Raw genomic sequence first — 19570 nt, 5'->3', positions numbered from 1 at the left:
CTGCAAGTTCTACTGGAGTTGGGAGCTGTCTTTACTATGGGCTTATACATAAAATTATGGGAGGAAAGTAGAGAAGTAAGTGAAGACTGTGAACTTACTCTTGATTTTTTTTTTTTTATAGCGGATTATATTTTTCTCTTCTGAGCATTTTAATTACCGTTTAAAAACTACACTCCCAAGGGTGTACTTGACACACATCTGAAGACATATGCATTTTATACATCACAGAGATGCAAAAAAAAAACAAAGCACACGTACTCTATATACAAAAGCCACAGATGCATGGGCAAGCCATGGAAACCCGTGCCTACTGCCTGGAAGTGGAAGCAGGGGCAGGGAGCTCAGAAGGAACACAGCAGAAGGCAAATGAAAAAAAAAAGGTGGATGGGTGGTGGGGCAGTAGCTGCAACCTGGTTATCAGTGCAGCCCTCACCACCTGAGAGGATGCAAGAACAGACAAGGAGAGTGGCAAGACACCCAGGAAAGCAACAGGCAGATTCTGAGGGTGGTCTGATCTTCTGCCCCAGGCGCCTCCCCGTCTCTCCTCCCTGATTATGTGAGATGACAGTCTTTCATGGACTGAATTGTGTTTTCCTTAAAAATTCCTATATTGAAGCTCTAACCCCATAGTGTGGCTGAGTTTGGGGGGAAAATAAGGTTCAGTGAGGTCAGATGGGTGGGGCCCTGACTGAAGGGATTAGTGTCCCTAAAAGAGGAGACACAAGCATGCTCTCTCTACCCCAGGTGAGGACACAAGGTGAAAGGAGCCGTCAGCATGCCAGGAGGAGAGTCCTTACTAGGAACCCAGTCAGCCAGCACCTTGACCTTGGACCTCCCAACCTCCAGAACTGTGAGAAAATACACACTTCTATTGTTTTAGCCCCTAGTTTGTAGTATTTCATTATGGAGGCCTGAGCTGACCAAGACAGACAGACACTTATCTCCAAAGATTGAAAATTCCACTTCATTTTTGCCTTCTATGGAAAACAAGCTGATAGAAACTGCATCACCTTCATAGTTGGCAGGGGCCTTAGAATATAAGGAAGGACATTTCCTCTCAAGAACAAAAGCCCCTTTTCCTAATACATATATAGAGTCTAGTTCTAAGCAATGACACAGACCATTCAAAATGGAATTTCATTGTAAAATCTCCCTCACTTGTCTGGTGATGGCAGATTTCCTCTGTGCTTAGCTTTGGTCAAAATAAGAGCCTACTTTTCCAGAGGCAACAGTGGGACTAGGGGGTGGGAACCAGGGACTGATGCTTCCCTGCACTCACTCTGGCTTCCAGAAGCTGGGACTCCAGTGACTTGTTTACTAAGAGGAAGCCCTACACCTACCCTCAGAGCTTCTGCTCCCAAAGCCGTAATCTTGGGGATATTTTTAGCACCAGCCTTGCAGGTCTTCCTTCTACTACTCTAGCAAGAACATGTGACAAAAATAGGATGGAAAGAACGCGTCTCTTTGCCTCCCAGCCAGCTGCTTCCCGAGCAGGAGTTGATTCTTTACAGTCAGCTACCGATCGCACATGCTCAAATGTCAGGCCTAATTTTATCTCTGCCTACATCGCGTCTGTGGCCACTCCAATGCCACTTAAGGAGACAAGACCCATTTTGCCTAAGTCCCCCCAATAATATAACCGTTGGGCAAAATGAAATACGTGCTTGAAGTGTGGTCCCTTAGGATCCGCTTGTCATTTGTGAAATTTTAGCTGTGCTAATGGATGGCTTTGGCCCTGGCACCAACTGTCACTCAAAGTGGGAAAGGAAGAAGCGGGGATAAGGTGAGCAAGGCTTGGAAGGCCCAAGCTAAGTGCAGCTGTGCAAACAAGGGGCTGCGTGGGGTGCTGCACCCCTCCAAAGTGATGGTCTCACATGTGGGGGGGTGGGAGTCAGGCCCCGTGCTGATAGGGGGCAGCCCCAGGAGCTTCAGGGGGTCCCCTGTGGCTGCTAGAGGGCAGAGTCTGCCCCTGCGAAAGCTGTATGACCTCAGGTAAGTTCTTCAGCCCCTCTGTGCCTCCATTTCTTCATCTGCAACATCAAGGATGATAAAAGCACCTCCCTAGCAGGGTTCTACTGGACATTAAACAGCAAGGTGCTATGCATAGGTGAGTCAACCCTGTCATGGCTGTTCTTTTAGAAACCAGGGCCCTTGGGAAACCCGGGGGACAGCTGGTCCTAGCCAAGGGGCAGGCCTCTCTTCTGAGAGGGAATGCAGAGTACAGGAAGGAAACCATCACATGAACTAAACCAAAAATCAAAGGTCCAGGGGTGGCCCGTGGACAAGAAATACAGAGCACAATCCCAGGTGGAGGACCGTATGGAGCAGACAAGACACTGATTCTGCTGCCTTAGCTTGAATCATCCATTTTATATAAAAACTGCTGTTTGAAGTTTTAACCCTGCTATTTTGGCTTCTGAAGACTCTTGCTTGCTTAAAATAATAAGGAAAACAAGACTACTCCCATTCCAGAGAGGCCATACGCCTTCCCCGGACAAAGTTATCGGTGCTGGCACCAGGCCAGGCCTTTGGTTGAGGTCTCAAAGCCCCAGCACATAGGGCTCTTTAAGAACCTGCAAAGGAGATCAGAAAAAACACTTATTTGGGGGACAAAGAGCTAGGAAAAAAACATAAATAGGAAAGCATCCTCCATGTTTCTTTGCCCAGAATTGGGAAGGCATTTTTCTCTGGGCCCATGCGTAACAATAGTGAAGTGTGACTCCATTTCTCTAAGTGTTGCTTGGTCTTTCTCCAGTTTTATGTAACAAGCTGAGCCACCAGGAAGGAGCTGAGCCTGTGAGCAAGGGCTGCAAGCTAACCAGGCCTTTTCCCCACCCTACACCCCTCCCCCAGCCTTGGGCTACCGTGTCTGCCCACAAGGTCACTTCTCCATAATTCATCCTCCCAAATGGGACCTTTTTCAAATTCACACAATTGTGCCAAAGAGCCCAGGCACCTTCCTGAGACAGGGCTGGACACAAACACTGAATGAGAGAACAGGCTCCCGTCAAGCACTGACTGACACAGGCAAGAATTCAATCGAGGCCACCAGTCTGCTTAATCCAACGGAAATGGTCTCCTCGCACAGACACCCCAGGCCGTTACATAAGACCACATTTATTTCTAAGTTGAAAAGGGTTGGCTGTGCTATCCGTAGGAGGGAATAGGCCTGAATTATTAATGAATACTAGATGCTGAAAAACGTGGAGTTCTAAGAGCTATTTCATTTGAGGCTAATAATGATGTCTCAGGCTTAAAGCTGAAATCAGCCTGACGTTTCTTACTGCTCATCGGCTGAACGGGAACTCAAAAACCATCATCGGACTCTCCTCACTGTAGTGACTCAGACATTAAGAAGGACCTTTACTTCTTTGCTTCTCGCTCTGCCACGCCCTGAGATGCAGGAAGGAAAAGAGTGTATTCCTGAGGTCTGACTTGGACCAGCCCCTGAGTCCGTCTAGGTCTTCCCAAGCACGGCCTGACTGTCCCAGAGCACACTGCCCTTTCCCATAAAGCCATGCATCCTCCTGATCACTCCCTAAGACCTCCTGCGGTGGGCACAGGTAAGTACCGTATTTTTCGGACCATAAGACGCTCCGGACCATAAGACGCACCAGTTTTTAGAGAAGGGAAATGAAGAAAAAAAGATTCTGAAACAAATAGTGTCCTAAAATATTTTATGTGCATTAAAACCCAACATCACAGTCATAAACACATGTAATCAACCCTGTAAAGTAAACAGCAGCATTTAGAACCATTTTAAAGCCGGGCAAGCACACAGAGACCACACAGAGCCGGGCAAGTAAAAAAACTTTTTTTTAAAAGTATATGTGTAGGCTATATTTGGACCATAAGACGCAGGGACTTTTTCCCCCCACTTCTGGGGGGGAAAAAGTGTGTCTTATGGTCCGAAAAATACGGTAAGTTGAAGGGTGAAGTTCCCAGGCTTCAATCGGGTAAGTGCTTGAATGAATAGCATTTCATCCTTAATTTGCAATCACTTGTTATCCTGCAACCATCGGGAAAGGCTCCAGAGGCACGTGGAGGAGCCCCAGCGCCATTAATCCTTCATCCACCTGCTGCTCCACCCTCCGCGCTGGCTTGCTGGCCCGGGGCTAGCTCAGAACTTCCCCACACACTCCCTCCCTGCGCCTTTTCCAGACTTCTTCCTCCAAATCTGCAAACCATCTGCTGCCTCCAATCTGAGTCCCCAGGAAGACAACAAGTTTCTCTCAACCACACATAAACACAGTATGTAACGACGGCCTGCTTCTCGCCCTTCCCTCATCTTATCATCTTCTCCTCAGAGTGGCCCGGTCAGCAGGGGAAGTGCCACCCTGTATCTGAGATTTCCTTTAAAAAATACTGCCGTCACATTCCAACTACATAGGATTCCACCACAGACTTCTCTCTCTCTCTTTTTGGAGCCATCATTGTAAAATTAGAGCAAAATGCCACTTAACCAGCATTGTCCTTACATGATATGATTTGATTCTTTTTTATGTGAAGAATAGAAAGTCATTGCCCTAACCCAGTGGTCAGCAAACTGCAGCTTGCCAGAAACATGTGGAAGAGTGTGGCTCTTCCACAAAATACCACGGCCTGGCCAAGTCTATTTTGAAGAAGTGGCACTAGAAGAAGTTTAAAAAATTTGGCCCTCAAAAGGAATTACAATCATTATACTGTTGATATTTGGCTTTGATGACTAATGAGTTTGCCGACCACTGCCCTAACCAGTTTGGCTTGGTGGATAGAGCATTGAGCTGCAAACTGAAGGGTCCCAGGTTCAATTCTGGTCAAGGCATGTACCTTGGTTGCAGGCACATCCCTAGTAGGATGTGTGCAGGAGGCAGCTGGTCGATGTTTCTCTCTCATTAATGTTTCTAACTCTCTATCCCTCTCCTTTCCTCTCTGTAAAAAAATCAATAATAATAATAATAATAATAATAATAATAAAGAATAGAAAGTCACTAGCATTTATTGAGCACCTACTAGGTAACTAATATATATTACCTTGTCTAAGTCTAATAGTACCCTGACAAGCAGGAATTATTTGGGGAAATTTTTAAGTATTATGAGGTCACATCAGAGACACTGAGATAAATTACTTACATGGCAGTGTTTTAAGGAGTAAATAAACACTTTTTAGTCCCCATCAGAGTACCACATATATAGTAGTCTCTTGTGAAAATGTTGATTCCCTCTACTTTGTTACTGAGGACAACTTAAGTTATATAAGCGCCTCCGTATCATGCACGGAAGAGAGAGGGTTCAAATCAAGCCTACTAGTACTAGCGTCCACCTGGCCCGACCTGGCTCCATGCACACACACCACCACACAGGAGCTTACCAGTAGACCCAGTTCATTATACACACAGACACTGCACCGTGGGGAGGCCTGGGAACTTGGGAAGTCTTAGGGCAAAGAGGTGAAGGAGTTGTCAGAAAGTGACCCCTCCATCCTACATCCAGTCTTTGTTTAGGCTACGATGACTCACAAGAAGGATATTCTTTTTTCTCAGAGTGAAATATCATGACTTCTGCTGGGCGGGGAGAGGCGGGCAAAGTGTAAGCAGAGAGGAGGGAGGTCGATTCCTTGCCTCGACCCTTCCCGATGCTGTGCTAGGTGACGTCTTCTCTATTTCCTTCTCTGAAGGGTACTTCCCCTTTGTTTGCTGGAACGATGCTAGACTCATGCTGAAGGGCAGGTACCTAAAACCTGGGAGTGTGAGGGGACTGTCGGGTACCAGAGAGAGAGAAGAATAAGTGCCCGCAGCAGCCTAGGGTCCAGGCCTGCAAAATCTACTTTCTAGGGCTACCATGACAAAGTACCAGGAAGTGGGTGGTTTAAAGGTGCAGACATGTATAATATCACAGTTCAGGAGGTCAGACGTGTGAAATCAAGGCTGGTTCCTCCTGGAGACTGTGAGAGAGAGCCTTCCCACGCTGCCCCGGAGTTCTGGGGGTGGCTGGCAGCCCTGGGTGCTCCTCGGCTGGCAGACCCGCCCCTCGGATCTCTGCCTCTGTCTTCCCGCGGCTTTCCTCCGTGTGCCTGCGCCTTCACGTGGCACTCTTCTCCCCGTGTGCCTCTCTCACGAGGACACGAGTCAAGCTGGGTTAAGAACCCACCCCACGCCAATGTGATGCCATCTGTACTGACATGTTAATCACATCTGCAAATAGGGTCACCTTTTCCAAGGAGGGTCACATTTGTAAGGCCCAGGGTTAGGCCTACAGCATGCCTTTGTGGGGAGGAGGCAAAATTCAATCCCAATGGCCTCTCTTCCTCAGGCTGTTTTCCCATAAAAAGTCCTGCCCGTTCTTCCTCCTGCCCGTTCTGTCTAATTATGTCTGTAATGCAGGCAGAAATAACAATGTAAATATATCAAGTAAGCCAGTCACGCTGGCTGAGAGAGAAGGCAGGCAGAGCCCCGTGTTGGCCAAATTCAAGAGCAACCCAAGAATGAAGGTCAGCTGCATTCAGCTCTGTTCTGTGTCAAAATGTACTCATTTCTTAAAAAAAAACAATTTTACTTTTGTTTTTATGCAAATAATACTTGTGGAGATTTTTTTTTCTATTATAAATAATGCCCCATCTTCCAAATCCTCCTACCTTAAAACAAACAAACAAACAAAACATCCCTGGCACAATTGGGTGTGGATTAATTATTCCACTGAGTGACCTTAACCTCCTTTCAAATGAAGAAAGCATTCCAAAATTTCTTCACGTCATCAAAATTAGAACTAAAAGGCTGGAAGAAATCTACCCTTCTCCACTTCTCATCCGTACAATTTGGAGAGCAAACATGAACCTGGGCGACTTAGCAAAGATCATCTTAAAAACGGCGCTTACATGGCATGCAAGGCAAACCCCAAGATGGAAGTCCAGTCCTGCTCATCCACATTTACTTTTCAAACTACAGTTCTCTGGGGAGTTGAGGAATACATTTCAAAGGCTCTTTAAAATTCCTCTAGAAAGAAAGGTTTTTAAAGTAGGGGGGAAAAAAGGTTACCTAGCAAATCACTGGAATCACATTTAAGAGCCACCACTTCACTAACACACACACATACACACACACACACACACACACACACACACACCCCTCTAACAAGCCACCTGTCAATTTTCCTCCCTCTCAACTGGCAGGAAATGGTTCAGAGTGCTTATCATGGAACTAAAAGATGCTCAGCATCTCAAAGGCCAAAATTCACGGCCCTGGCATGGAGCAAACAGAGGTAGGGGATGGAAGTGAGGGATTCAGACCTGCTGGTACTTGGGCAATCACATTCCTTTTGGTGAAAACCTGGGATTAACCCCACCTCACCACTCTGCTGCCATCTCACCTGGATAAGACATGGAACTTTGGGGGGCTTTGGTTTCATCATTTGTAAAACAAAGATTATACAACTTCCCTGGCAGGTTTGTTGTAAAGGTTAAGACTAGCACATGTAGCCCTGGCTGGTGCGCTCAGTGGTTAGAGCATTGGTCCACACATGGAAGGGTCACAGGTTCGATTCCCAGTCAAAGGCACATATCTGGGTTGCAGGTTCCATCCCCTGTCCCGGTCAGGCCAGGGCACCTGTGGGAGACAGCCAATCAATGTGTCTCTCCCACATGGATGTTTCTCTCTCTCTCTCCCTCTGCCTCAAAAAAAAAAAAAAATCAGTGAAAAAATATCCTCAGGTGAGGATTAACGAACAACAACAACAACAACAACAACAAACCTATCACTTGTGGAAGGTTCACTGTAGGGCACCAGTCCTTCAGTGGGAGTTCAATAACAGCACTGTTCCGGTAGCTGACTATTATTGTTTCTGCTGTAATTGTATCTGTCATTGATATTATTAAGGAGTATATAAGCCAGTCTCCTGAACTTCCTCTCTACCTGCCTCCCTGTCTTCCACAGTCTTCAAAACAGAGTCCATGTCCCACTCCCAGAACCCTGGCAACTTCTGGGAATGCCGCCGCCTGCACTTACACCTCTCCTCCTCAGGTAACTGGGAAGAGGACAGATGGATCCCCTGTCCCAAGGATGACTCTCACCCCCTTGAAAGAAGGACAGAGTAGGAAGTAGTATGAACTGAGATTCTTCTCAAAAGGGAAATTTCAAACAAAGAAAAAACCTCAACAAACAATTTGGGTGTATACTTAAATTGTTTACTCTATTTCTTGAGAGAGAAAGTCACTATTTGGGAAAACTCTACATTATGACCCATTTCACCCATAACCAGTTCAGTCACTGGTCTAACTGCACAATGCTTGCAGGTACCAATTCTTCCTACTGTTTAAAATTTCTAGTTTTAGCCGAAACCGGTTTGGCTCAGTGGTGGACCCGGATCTATGTCAAAGCTACTGCTACCCGACAGGCGAAAACCTGGCCGGAAGGAACCAAACACGCTGCACGGTGGAAATACATTCATTTTCTCTCTTTATCTTTCTTTGTACCCCGGCAATAATTATCTTAAATTTAAGGCACCTATGGGAAATAAATGACCTATGAAGTTGAACAAAAAAGTAGATTATGAGTAGTATATATAAAGAATGGTCCCATTTGCATAAAAAAACCAAAATATAAAATGCATACAAACACAGAGCCAAACCGGTTTCGGCTAAAACCCGTCTGCGGACTGAAAGGTCCCGGGTTCGATTCCGGTCAAGGGCATGTACCTTGGTTGCGGGCACATCCCCAGTAGGGGGCATGCAGGAGGCAACTGGTCGATGTTTCTTTCTCATCGACGTTTCTGGCTCTCTATATCTCTCCCTTCCTCTCTGTAAAAAATCAATAAAATATATTTTTTAAAAAAATTCTAGTTTTTTCTATTTATAACTGATATGCATTCCACCTTCAAATGTCAGATTAGAGCCTCCATGAAATAGTAAAATAGTAACTAAAAATTTCATTAAGAATAGGAATTTTTTTTTTAATTACTTTAGTTCAGATTCCTCAATGGAATGTGCTCTGGGTCCTGTTAAGCAGCTGCGCCTAGATGTGTGCACAGCTGTATCCTATATAATAAAAGGATAGTATGCAAATTGTCTCCTCCATGGGGAAGGGGGGTGCGGGTGTCCGTCATCCAGGAGTTCAACCAGGGGGTGGGACCAGCGGGGGGAAGGCAGAGAAGCTCCTGCAGGCAGCCGGTAGCCGCTAGGGACCCTTCCAGTGCATGCGGGCCTCTAGCGTACTGATGATGGTGTACGCTTCATCTTATTTATTTATTTATTTATTTTTTTTTTGCTAAGCCTCACTCAAGGATATTCTTCCATTGATTCTTAGAGATAGTGGAAGGGAGAGAAACATTGATGTGAGAGAGACCCATCGATTGGTTACCCCAACTAGGGCTGGGGATTGAGCCTGCAACCCAGGTACATGCCCTTGACCAGAATCGAACCTGGTACCCTTCGGTCCATAGGCCAACACTCTATCCACTGAGCCAAACTGGCTAGGGCTGTCTGCTTCATCTCGAATCGACTTACTGATATTCAGGCGTACTATAATCTATAGCTATAATTCTCAGAAGGAGAAAGACTTTCAGCAATGGAATTGAGGGAATGCCACTAACAGGGCAGCTCCTGAAGGGGCCCGGCGGTGACCTGCCTCTCCCAAACGAATGGACCCGGATCTATGTCAAAGCTGCTGCCACCCGACAGGCGAAAACCTGGCCGGAAGGAACCAAACACGCTGCACGGTGGAAATACATTCATTTTCTCTCTTTATCTTTCTTTGTACCCCGGCAATAATTATCTTAAATTTAAGGCACCTATGGGAAATAAATGACCTATGAAGTGGAACAAAAAAATAGATTATGAGTAGTATATATAAAGAATGGTCCCATTTGCATAAAAAAAACAAAATATAAAATGCATACAAACACAGAAAGCGATATGAAAGATGGTGTTAAACGAAGGTTTAACGGGACTGTTTTCTGATGACTAGAACTATGGGTGATGAATATGTTTTTTCCTTTCTGCTTACTTCATTCTCTAAGTATGCTAAGTATGACTTCATGAGGGGAAGAAATCAAGTCTGTGCACTGTTTGAACTAGGTTTGCCTGTTTTAGGTGAGGGACTGCCTATAGTATAGGCCAGTGGTGGGCAAACTCATTAGTCAACAGAGCCAAATATCAACAGTAAAACGACTGAAATTTCTTTTGAGAGCCAAATTTTCCAAACTAAATTTCTTCTAACGCCACTTCTTCAAAATAGATTCACCCAGGCCGTAGTATTTTGTGGAAGAGCCATACTCAAGGGGCCAAAGAGCTCTATGTGGCTCGAGAGCCGTAGTTTGCTAACCATGGGTATAGGTTATGCTCCACACTCCTCATCCACAATAGTGCCTATCACCCAGTGTTTTCTGTCTCCCTTTGAACTTCTCACAGTATCTGTCATTCTCACTCTGCAAACAGGGCCACCCAATTCCCTTTCTTTCCCCTTGATTCTTTTTAAAGCATCTGTCCTTCGTTTATCATGTCCCTGATCCTTCTGATTCCTATGGCATCTCTCTAGCCCAGCTGTATGAGAGAGATAGAGACACAAAATTTTCTAGTAATAATATTTTTCAAAGTAAAAAAAAAAAAAAAAACCCTGATGAGTCCTAGCCAGGTGGCTCAGTTGGTTGAGTGTTATACACCAAAAGATTGTGGGCTGATTTCCCGTCAGGGCATATAACAGGTTATGGGTTCGATCCTGGTCTAGGTAAGCATGGGAGGCAACCAATCAATGTTTCTCTCACATCAGTGCCCCACCCTCCCTCTCTTCCTCTCTCCTTTCTTATCTCTCTGAAATCAATGAACATATCCTCAGGTGAGAATTTAAAAAAAAACAAAAACCCTAATTAAATTAATCTTAATATAGTATATTTAATCCAATATATTCAATTATTACCATTTTAACATTAAAATCAATATTTTAAAATTGAACTGTTTTTACTTTGGGGGCAGGGGGTACTAAATCTGAAATCAAGTGTGGAGTTTACACTCACAGCATATTTCATTATAGATTGGCCACATTTCAAGTGCTCCCTGGCAACAAGTGGCTTGCTGGGCTATACTGGCCAGCCTGTAACCCTACCTTCTACCTTTATCCACCATCCTTCCTACATGATTCATTCCATAGCATCTAAATGGGGATCAGACTTGTCAATCTCTCCAAGTCACAGTTCTCAACTACTGGACTAACAAAGGATGTCCTTTAACTTGGTTCTCTAGGCCTAACCAGCCCCAGATGAGCATCGGGAGAGCACTAGTCTTGAAACCGACTCAATAACTAAATATTTACGAAATGCTCACTATGTGACGAATGCAGACATGGCAGTTAATTGTCCTAGAGGGCTTTGCACAATCCTTTGGGAAAAGCCACATAACCAAAGCAAAATACAATTCAAGGAATGTATGTGCTCAAGGAATGTGGCATGTGCTGCAAACACAGGGGAAGGAACCGTTATGACGGATTCTGTGGGTGTCAGAGCCCAGGAAACCCACAGACAGGAGTCTGTCTGAGGAAGGGGAGGGAGGAAGGCCAAGGCCAGGGGAAGACTGCGCCAAAGCTGAGAAATGTGAACTTGCACAAAACATACAAAAGGGGGGAGGAAGGGAATTAGGCAGGAAATTAGATCAGCGTCAAATTGTAAAGAATCTTTGCCCTGCCAAGTAATTTGAATGATATCCTGTGGGGGAATGAATAATCACTGAGAGGCGTACTGTAAGAGCATAACATGATCAGATCTGGAATTTAGAAACTCTGGCAGAGGGTATGATAATGGCGAAGAAAGAGGGCACACGAAAACGTAAGGAAAACAGGTCTCATCACTTCCCATCAGCTGATCTAAAGAACTAAACAGAGGTCACTGATAGGTCTGATCAAATAATTGAATCGATATTCCCTTCCCCTGGGAACTGACCTTTAAGAGTCTTCACAACGGACATTCCCTCTCCTCTCCAGACTTTCCCGGAATCCAGACATGCAGAGAATTCTCTGCCCAGAAAAAGCCCACCTAGAGTCCTTTAAAAACCTCTGACACCCTATCTTTGGGAACTGCCATTTGAGGGCTCAGCCCATCTGGTATCCAGATGACCTAGTCCTATCTAATAAAAGGTTAATATGCAAATAGACCTAACAGCGAAACAACCGGTCGCAATTACTTGCACTGACCACCAGGGGGCAGAGGCTCAACACAGGAGCTTCCCCCTGGTGGTCAGTGTGCTCTCACAGGCGGAGTTCCGCTTAGCCAAGCCCTCCGAGTGCTAAGGAGCAGCGAGCCAAGCGGTAAGAAACAGCGAGCAGGTGGTCAGTAAGGAGCGAGGGCTCCTGGACTGAGAGGAATGCCTGACTGCTGGCTATCCCCCGAGGGGTCCCGGACTGCAAGAGGGCACAGACCGGGCTGAGGGACCTCCCCTCACCAGTGCACGAGTTTTTGTGCACTGGGCCTCTAGTACATTTACAATCCCTTACCACTTTGGCCTCTTGCATTCCTCCTTCGGCAACCCTAACAGTCACCAGCAACAGAGATGATAAATGAGAGGAAACAGATGTGAGATTTATTTAGCAGGAGAGGCACTGGGAGTTGGTGTAGCCTTGAAGAAAAGAGGATACAGATCAGACAGCGGTGTTAATTCAGTTGTTGTGTCTGGTGTGGAAATCTCTGAGATGTGAAGCCTGGGGGGTGAGAGCAAGTGTCAGGCCAGAATCCAGGGGCACTAGGGAAGGAGTGTCTAGGGAAGGAGTCAGCCAATGAGGTGGAGAAGACGTCAAAGGCCAGGAAATGGGCCCTATGGACCCAGGACAAGGGACGTGTTCAGCGGGGAAAGAAATTACTTCCAATAGGAATTAGTTCTATAAATTTAATCCATAACATGATCTGCGTGAGGTATTCAAATTCAGTTTTTGTAAGTCTTGTAAAATTCCTACCCTGATTCAAAAATCATTAACTTTATATTAGCCAAAACAGCCTCTGAGAAAAAAAAAAGTCCATGTTTATAAGTAAAATTCTAAACCTTTGCTTTTCGCCAGTTTCCTAAGCTGTTGAGCCACAATTTATAAATGAAGAATAAAGCTATAAAAGAAAACCAATGTTCGTTATCAAAGGATGACTAGACTCTGCCCATCATTTGCAAAGTTTGATTCTCCACAATTAGCCAGTGACTAGGTTAGCTTAATGACAGCTTCTCTGAGATTTGCACTGTTTCTCCCCCTTCTTCCTCACCTTCAGTAATTGTCCCTTCCCCACATTTGTAAGAACACAGGCAGCCCCCACACTGTGCAATTGATATGTATTATATCAATTTCAGGTACCCTGGTTCAGTTAAATATCACCAGTCTCCCAACAACACAATTCAGGTGAAAGCACACTCAGCCCTTGGTATGCCATAAGCGTCTATAGACACAAGCGGGATGGTTTCCGTTTTGAACGTGTGGCATTTATCTGGTTAATTGGAAATGGAATAAACTGTGTAAAGCACAGTCTTGCTATTAGTTCGTGAGTCTACACATCAGTGTAAAGAATGTATGTCATTTCAAAAAAGCCTTTTATAATCTACCGTACAATCCTTTAAATATATATATGTATTTAAATATATATAAAATTAAATACATAAAATTAAATACATATAAATATATACAAAATTAAATATATATAAATATCCTGTGGGGAATGAACAATCACTGAGAAGTGTACTGTATATATAAAATTAAATATATAAAAATATATTTATATACAAAAATATATAAAATTTTATTTATTTATTTATTTATTTATTTATTTATTTATTTATTTTGCCCACCCAGTCCTTAGATAAAAATCATACAAGAAAAACCCCTGGTGAATATGGGCAAAAACAAGATCCTTCAATTCAACAGCTAGAAAGTCCTATCCCAACAGCTGTAATGCCGTTGGCTTCAATAATCAAGTCCAGCAGAGCAGGAGAAGCTTCTGGAAGGAGGCGCAGCCCACACTGGTTGCATATCAAAAGGAATCTATGGGTGGAGGTAGGAGAAGGGAAGCATATATCTTGTTTTCACCAGACCTGCAGGGACTTCAGCAGCCTGGCTAATAATCACAGCATTCCCCCGAGTCAGCACAGGAGTTATCTAAATACCCAGGGGAAGGAGACTCCGGGTTAAACCAGACCACCACTGTGGTCAAATGCTGCATGAACTCTGATGGAGGGAACCTTCTAATTAAAGGGGCATTCGTTAGCTCTGTCGGTCTTCAATCTGCTAGTCGAAGACACTCCAGATTCTTTGATTTTTTTATTTTATTAATCCGCTGTTTTACAGTGTCTGCCTTCTAGCTATTAGCCTTTAGAATCCCTTTCAACCCTGAGATTCTAGAGAACTTTACTCCTTTCACACATACAGATGTTATTAATTTGGGTAAATTCTATTATCCAAATTACTGAGATTTCTCTGTCTATACAAATGAACTATGAATTTTTTTATATTAAGTATTTCAGAAAATGAAATGAGAATTATACAAGGTCTATGTACTGAAGCTGAGGGAGCAAATTCAGAATAGGACTTTATTTAAAGGTTCCAACTGGCAACAGCATGGTCCATAGTCTAGCTTCCCAAAATTGGAATTAACATAATCGGGACTGAGTCTATACCATATAAATATTTTTTTTTAAAAAAATATTGTCCTTGAATTCAGAGAGGAAGGGAGGAGAGAGAGAAAAACAGCAATGATGAGAGAGAATCAATGATTGTCTGCCTCCTACACACCCCACATTGGAGATTGAGCCCACAACCTGGGTGTGCCCTGACTGAGAATAGAACCGTGACCTCCTGGTTCATAGATGGACGTTCAAATAGTGAGCCACACCAGCTGGGCCATATAAACCTTTTTGTAGGTTACTCAACTCCCCACAAGCCAACATCAAAGCCCAATGAAAGTAAAATTTCATTTAAATATAATTTAAATCTTATAAAATCCAGCCATTAGAAGAGTTCAATTCAATGACTTTTAGTCCATTCACAAGGTTGTACAAACATCACCACAATCCAGTTATAAAACATTTCCATCTACCCCAAATGCTCCTCAAGCCCATTTGCAGTCAATTCCTGCTCCCATTCTTGGACAACCGTCTGCTTCCTGCCTCCTTAAACTTCCAGACTCTTCCTACGAATGGAAGCCATAGGTAGACATTTGTACCTGGCTTCCTTTGCTTCGCACAGTGTTTGTGAGCCTGTCCAGATGAGGTACGTTTTCTTGATATTCCCTTTAGGATCGAAAAGAGCCTGCTACCAGAAAGCACAGCCAAGGGAAACCTGAAAACTCCACAGGGGCCAGCTGGTCACCCCCAGACTTTGAGCAGATTACCCCTCTTCTCAATTCTCTTCTCAGAAACTACCTACCACACTAGGGTCTGCCCAACACCTCTTCTCTCATTCACCCAAGTGGGCTGACTTCACTCTTTAACTCTCCTTCTTCCCTGATTTCAAAACACCCACCAGCTGCAGCTCAGACTCCTCCCACCTCTACCCCAGTCCTGAGGGCTTACTTTCCACCAGGCTACCTCCCCCCCATCCTAAGAAGAGAACCTCCCATCGCTGAGAACTGACTGTGTGACCATCTTTTCCCTATTAAGATTATGAAGTTCCTCCTAACTCTTCACCTTCCTTTCCTCCTATCTGTCCAGAGAACAATCATTATGGAGAAAATAGAAGGTGCCTGCTGAGCATGCCCATAAAGGATGAGGCTTGGCAAACTAGATCTGCCTGTGGTTGGGAAGAAGTGGTAAGGGAAAGTCAAAGTGATCATCTTTGACTCCTCGACTGCAGTGGTTAGAAAAAAAAAAAATGTGGCCTTGGCTCATGTGGTTCAATGGGTTGGACATCATCCCAAGCACCCACAGGTTGTTGGTTCCATTCCCCATCAGGGCACATGCCCAAGTTGTGGGCTTGATCCCCAGTAGGGGACCTTCAGGAGGCATCCAATCAGTGTTTCTCACATCAGTGTTTCTCTCCCCATACACCCCCTTTCTTTTTTCTCTAAAAAGCTATTCTTTTTTAAAAATGTGTGTGCTGTGCAGGTGGGAGAGGGAATTGCAGCAACTTGGCAGAATGGAGGAATGCAGGTGAGACACAAATCCGTTCGCTGAGACAGACAAAATGACAAGCACAGCATGGCACTTGGTCCTCATGGGAGAGTATATAGAAGTGCAGAAATGAATCTTGAAGTGCACTCGTCCTGTCATTCTGGAGGTTTGATTAGGGCTTACCATCAGAGTGATAGCTAATTGGTAGAACCCTGCTTTTGTGGCTGCTGAACCCCAAAGCATAGAAAGTTCCTAGGCATTCAGGGTCAAAACTGAGGATATTCCTTAAAAGGACTCGGGCTTCCTTAGAGAAAACAGCCATCTGTTTTGTTTGTGAAATCGGGTCACCCTAATTAACCAGATTGTTCTGGGCAACCTCCCCACCCTCGCCCGCTTTTGCTCAGCAGACAGTTTTCAGTTTCTGCTTTTTAAAGAGGTCAAGCCATGTGCCGCTGAGCACATGTGCACTTAAATAAACAAACAATAAAAACATGTGCTCCTTAAGGCAGGCAGGTTTAAGTATGCCTCTGTGTGTTTGCAATGTACCATCATCTCTTGGCTTGTTTTTCTCCCTGAAGAAGTCCACCAGAAGGTTTATACAATCGTGTTCATTCTCTTCTTCAGGCATCAGCCCCTGGGAAGATTAAATGATACCCTATCCTCTAGAAAACGCTAAGCCTTTAACAATCCACGTCCCCGGAATGTACTGGAAATATGGAAAAGTAAACAAACGCCAAGTTTCTAAGTCACTGCCAGGAAAACTAAATGAGAGAAGAAAATGAGCCACACATTTTTAACGTGGCTTAGAAAACCGACACCTCCACAAACGCGGTGACCTCAGGCTTCTCACATTCGCCAGCGACACCGCACAATGGACGCTCTGTTTGCTTTAATGGCGCCCATCTGACTTCTCCCAGAAGCAAGCTCTGCAGTCTCTTCACCTCGAGAAGCAAGCGTCAGAGGGCAAATGCATGATAAAAGTGGCATGAGGACCAGCGAGATCCCTGTAAGCCCAACAGAGAGGAAATGCAGGGGCAAGGTCAGGAGCTGGTCACAGCACCTCCTCCAGCTCCCTCCAGACGGGAGTTCCTCAACCTTGGCACTGCTGGCGTTTTGAGTAAATAATTCTTTGTTGTGTGTGTGTGTGTGGGCGGGGTGTCCTGTGTATTATAGGATGTTCGGCAGCATCCCTGGTCTGTATGCACTAGATGCAACCAAAACAGTCTCAGACACAGCCAAAGGGCCCCCAGTTACTGACGGTTCATCTAGATCAGGGGTGGGGAACCTTTTTGCTGCCAAGGGCCATTTGGATATTTATAACATCATTTGTGGGCCATACAAAATTATCAACTTAAAAATTAGCTCTCTTCCTCAGTGCTGCCTACGGAGGTGGCAGCCATCTCCTGCTCGGCACTAAGGCTGCCCTCAGAGCCCCCGTGAAACCCAAGATTGTCAAAAAGAGGACCAAGAAGTTCATCCGGCACCAGTCAGACCAATATGTCAAAATTAAGCGGAACTGGCGGAAACCCAGAGGCATTGACAATAGGGTACGGAGAAGATTCAAGGGCCAGATCTTGATGCCCAACATGGATATGGGAGCAACAAGAAAACAAAGCGCATGCTGCCCAGTGGCTTTCGGAAGTTTCTGGTCCATAATGTCAAGGAACCTGAAGTGCTGCTGATGTGCAATAAGTCTCACTGTGCTGAGATTGCTCACGTCTCCTCAAAGAACCGCAAAGCCATTGTGGAAAGAGCAGTCCCGCTGGCCATCAGAGTCACCAATCCCAATGCCAGGCTACGCAGCGAAGAAAATGAATAAACAGATTGTGTACACATTGTATTTGTGTTAATAAAATCATAAAATTCTGCCATCTGGAAAAAAAAATTAGCCTGCTGTTCTTGGTGAAACGTTTAATTAACTCACCCCTAATGCTTTGGCAGGGCCAGACCAAATGATTTCGCAGGCCTTACACGGCCCAAGGGCCGGGGGTTCCCAACCCATCGTCTTGGGCAGCACAAGGAGTTAATTAAATGTTTGACCAAATATAGCAGGCTAATTTTTAAGTGGATGATTCTGTATGGCCCTCAGAAGACGTTATAAATATCCAATGGTTCTTGGCAGAAAAAAAGGTTCCCCACCCCTGATCTAGACCAACTATAGAACTTCAGGCTGGAGAAACCCAGAAGGTTACCTAGACCAGGGCCCTATCATTTCGGAGAAGTTAATCGAGTCCCTTAAAGGGCAGCGCTCCAAGGTTACTGAGCCCATAGTTTGTAGCAACACAGAAACCAGAGGCCATGGATGGCACAGGGCTCTGACCAGGACAACATTTTTGGGAGAAGTCTTTAAAAAAAAAAAAAAAAAAAAAAAAAAAAGACTGAATTTTAAGACCATCATAAATATTCAAAAACCACTGTTTGGTTAGCAAAGTAGTGTTGATAATAATACCGTTCAATCTTTATTTAAAAAGAAAAAAAGTACAGAGGGAGCAAGGAAGAGTGGCTCCCCTGGGACACGCGTCCCCCAGTGCAGAGATGGCAGATCCGAGGAGGCCAATGGCCAGAGCACAAAAGAAGTTTACATTTACAGACTACACTTTGTGTAGGTTCATGAGTTTACTATTTAGGTAATAATAATTTCCTCCGGGATACCAACCCACTCAAAAATAATTTCATTGCCGGGACCGGTTTGGCTCAATGGATAGAGCTGTCGGCTTGGGGACTGAAGGGTCCCGGGTTCGATTCCGGTCAGGGGCATGTGCCTTGGTTGCGGGTATATCCCCAGTGGGGGGTGTGCAAGAGGCAGCTGATCGATGACTCTCTCTCATCGATGTTTCTGGCTCTCTATCTCTCTCCCTTCCTCTCTGTACAAAATCAATAAAATATATTAAAAAAATAATAATAATTTCATGCACAAATGAAGATATTTTTAATATTCCAAATTTTTGTTACATTGAATTTATGTAAACTGCCCACTAGAATGATGTTTAGATATACATTTCTTGTCTTCCAGTTTATATAATTATATCTAATTTATAATCTTGTGGGGAAAAAAATAATTTCATGCACACACATCCTGGGTACTCTATGAAGAAGAGATCTGAACATCTGGCTGTCTCCCTTCACAGCCATTCAAAGAACAGCCTATTCAAAATAAGACAGTGATGTGGTTTGGACAGTGACTACCAATCCTGGAGAGACACAGGGACGATGCGTGCCCAGTGACTGCCGAGTGACTTACAGGAAAGCCTCATGTCATCACCTAAACCAGGAAGACATCGTGGACTGCTCTCCTGGTACTCCAGGCACCTGCTAACTAAAGAGCTACTCCCTTTGTCTTAATGAATATCTCAGCCTAGACACAGTGCTGCTGGGAAAGGATGTGGTCAAAATCTCACTTTGGTGGCATTCTTGGCATACTATGAGGACCAAGAGGGAGTTTATCAACAAAACTTGAAAAGATTACTTCAGGGAATGTTGATGACCACTCAAAGATGAGATCAGAACAATAGAGGGGATTTTCAATGCTTTTGTAGC

At 44.6% G+C, this 19570-nt stretch overlaps 1 protein-coding gene and 1 pseudogene across 3 annotated transcripts in view; one reads left to right on the top strand and one right to left on the bottom strand.

Annotated features, from left to right (window-relative positions):
• The window catches only part of FARP1 (FERM, ARH/RhoGEF and pleckstrin domain protein 1), a 282854-nt gene that overhangs the window by 126798 nt on the left and 136486 nt on the right, over nucleotides 1-19570 (bottom strand). The gene's annotated exons all lie outside the window — the stretch shown is intronic.
• On the top strand, nucleotides 5862-17917 carry LOC118728529 (annotated as a pseudogene).

This window comes from Pipistrellus kuhlii, unplaced genomic scaffold, assembly GCF_014108245.1.
Source record: "Pipistrellus kuhlii isolate mPipKuh1 unplaced genomic scaffold, mPipKuh1.p scaffold_m20_p_3, whole genome shotgun sequence".
Lineage (NCBI taxonomy): Eukaryota > Metazoa > Chordata > Mammalia > Chiroptera > Vespertilionidae > Pipistrellus > Pipistrellus kuhlii.
Note: the sequence above shows the minus strand (reverse complement) of the source record. Positions and strands in the feature narration are given on the sequence as shown.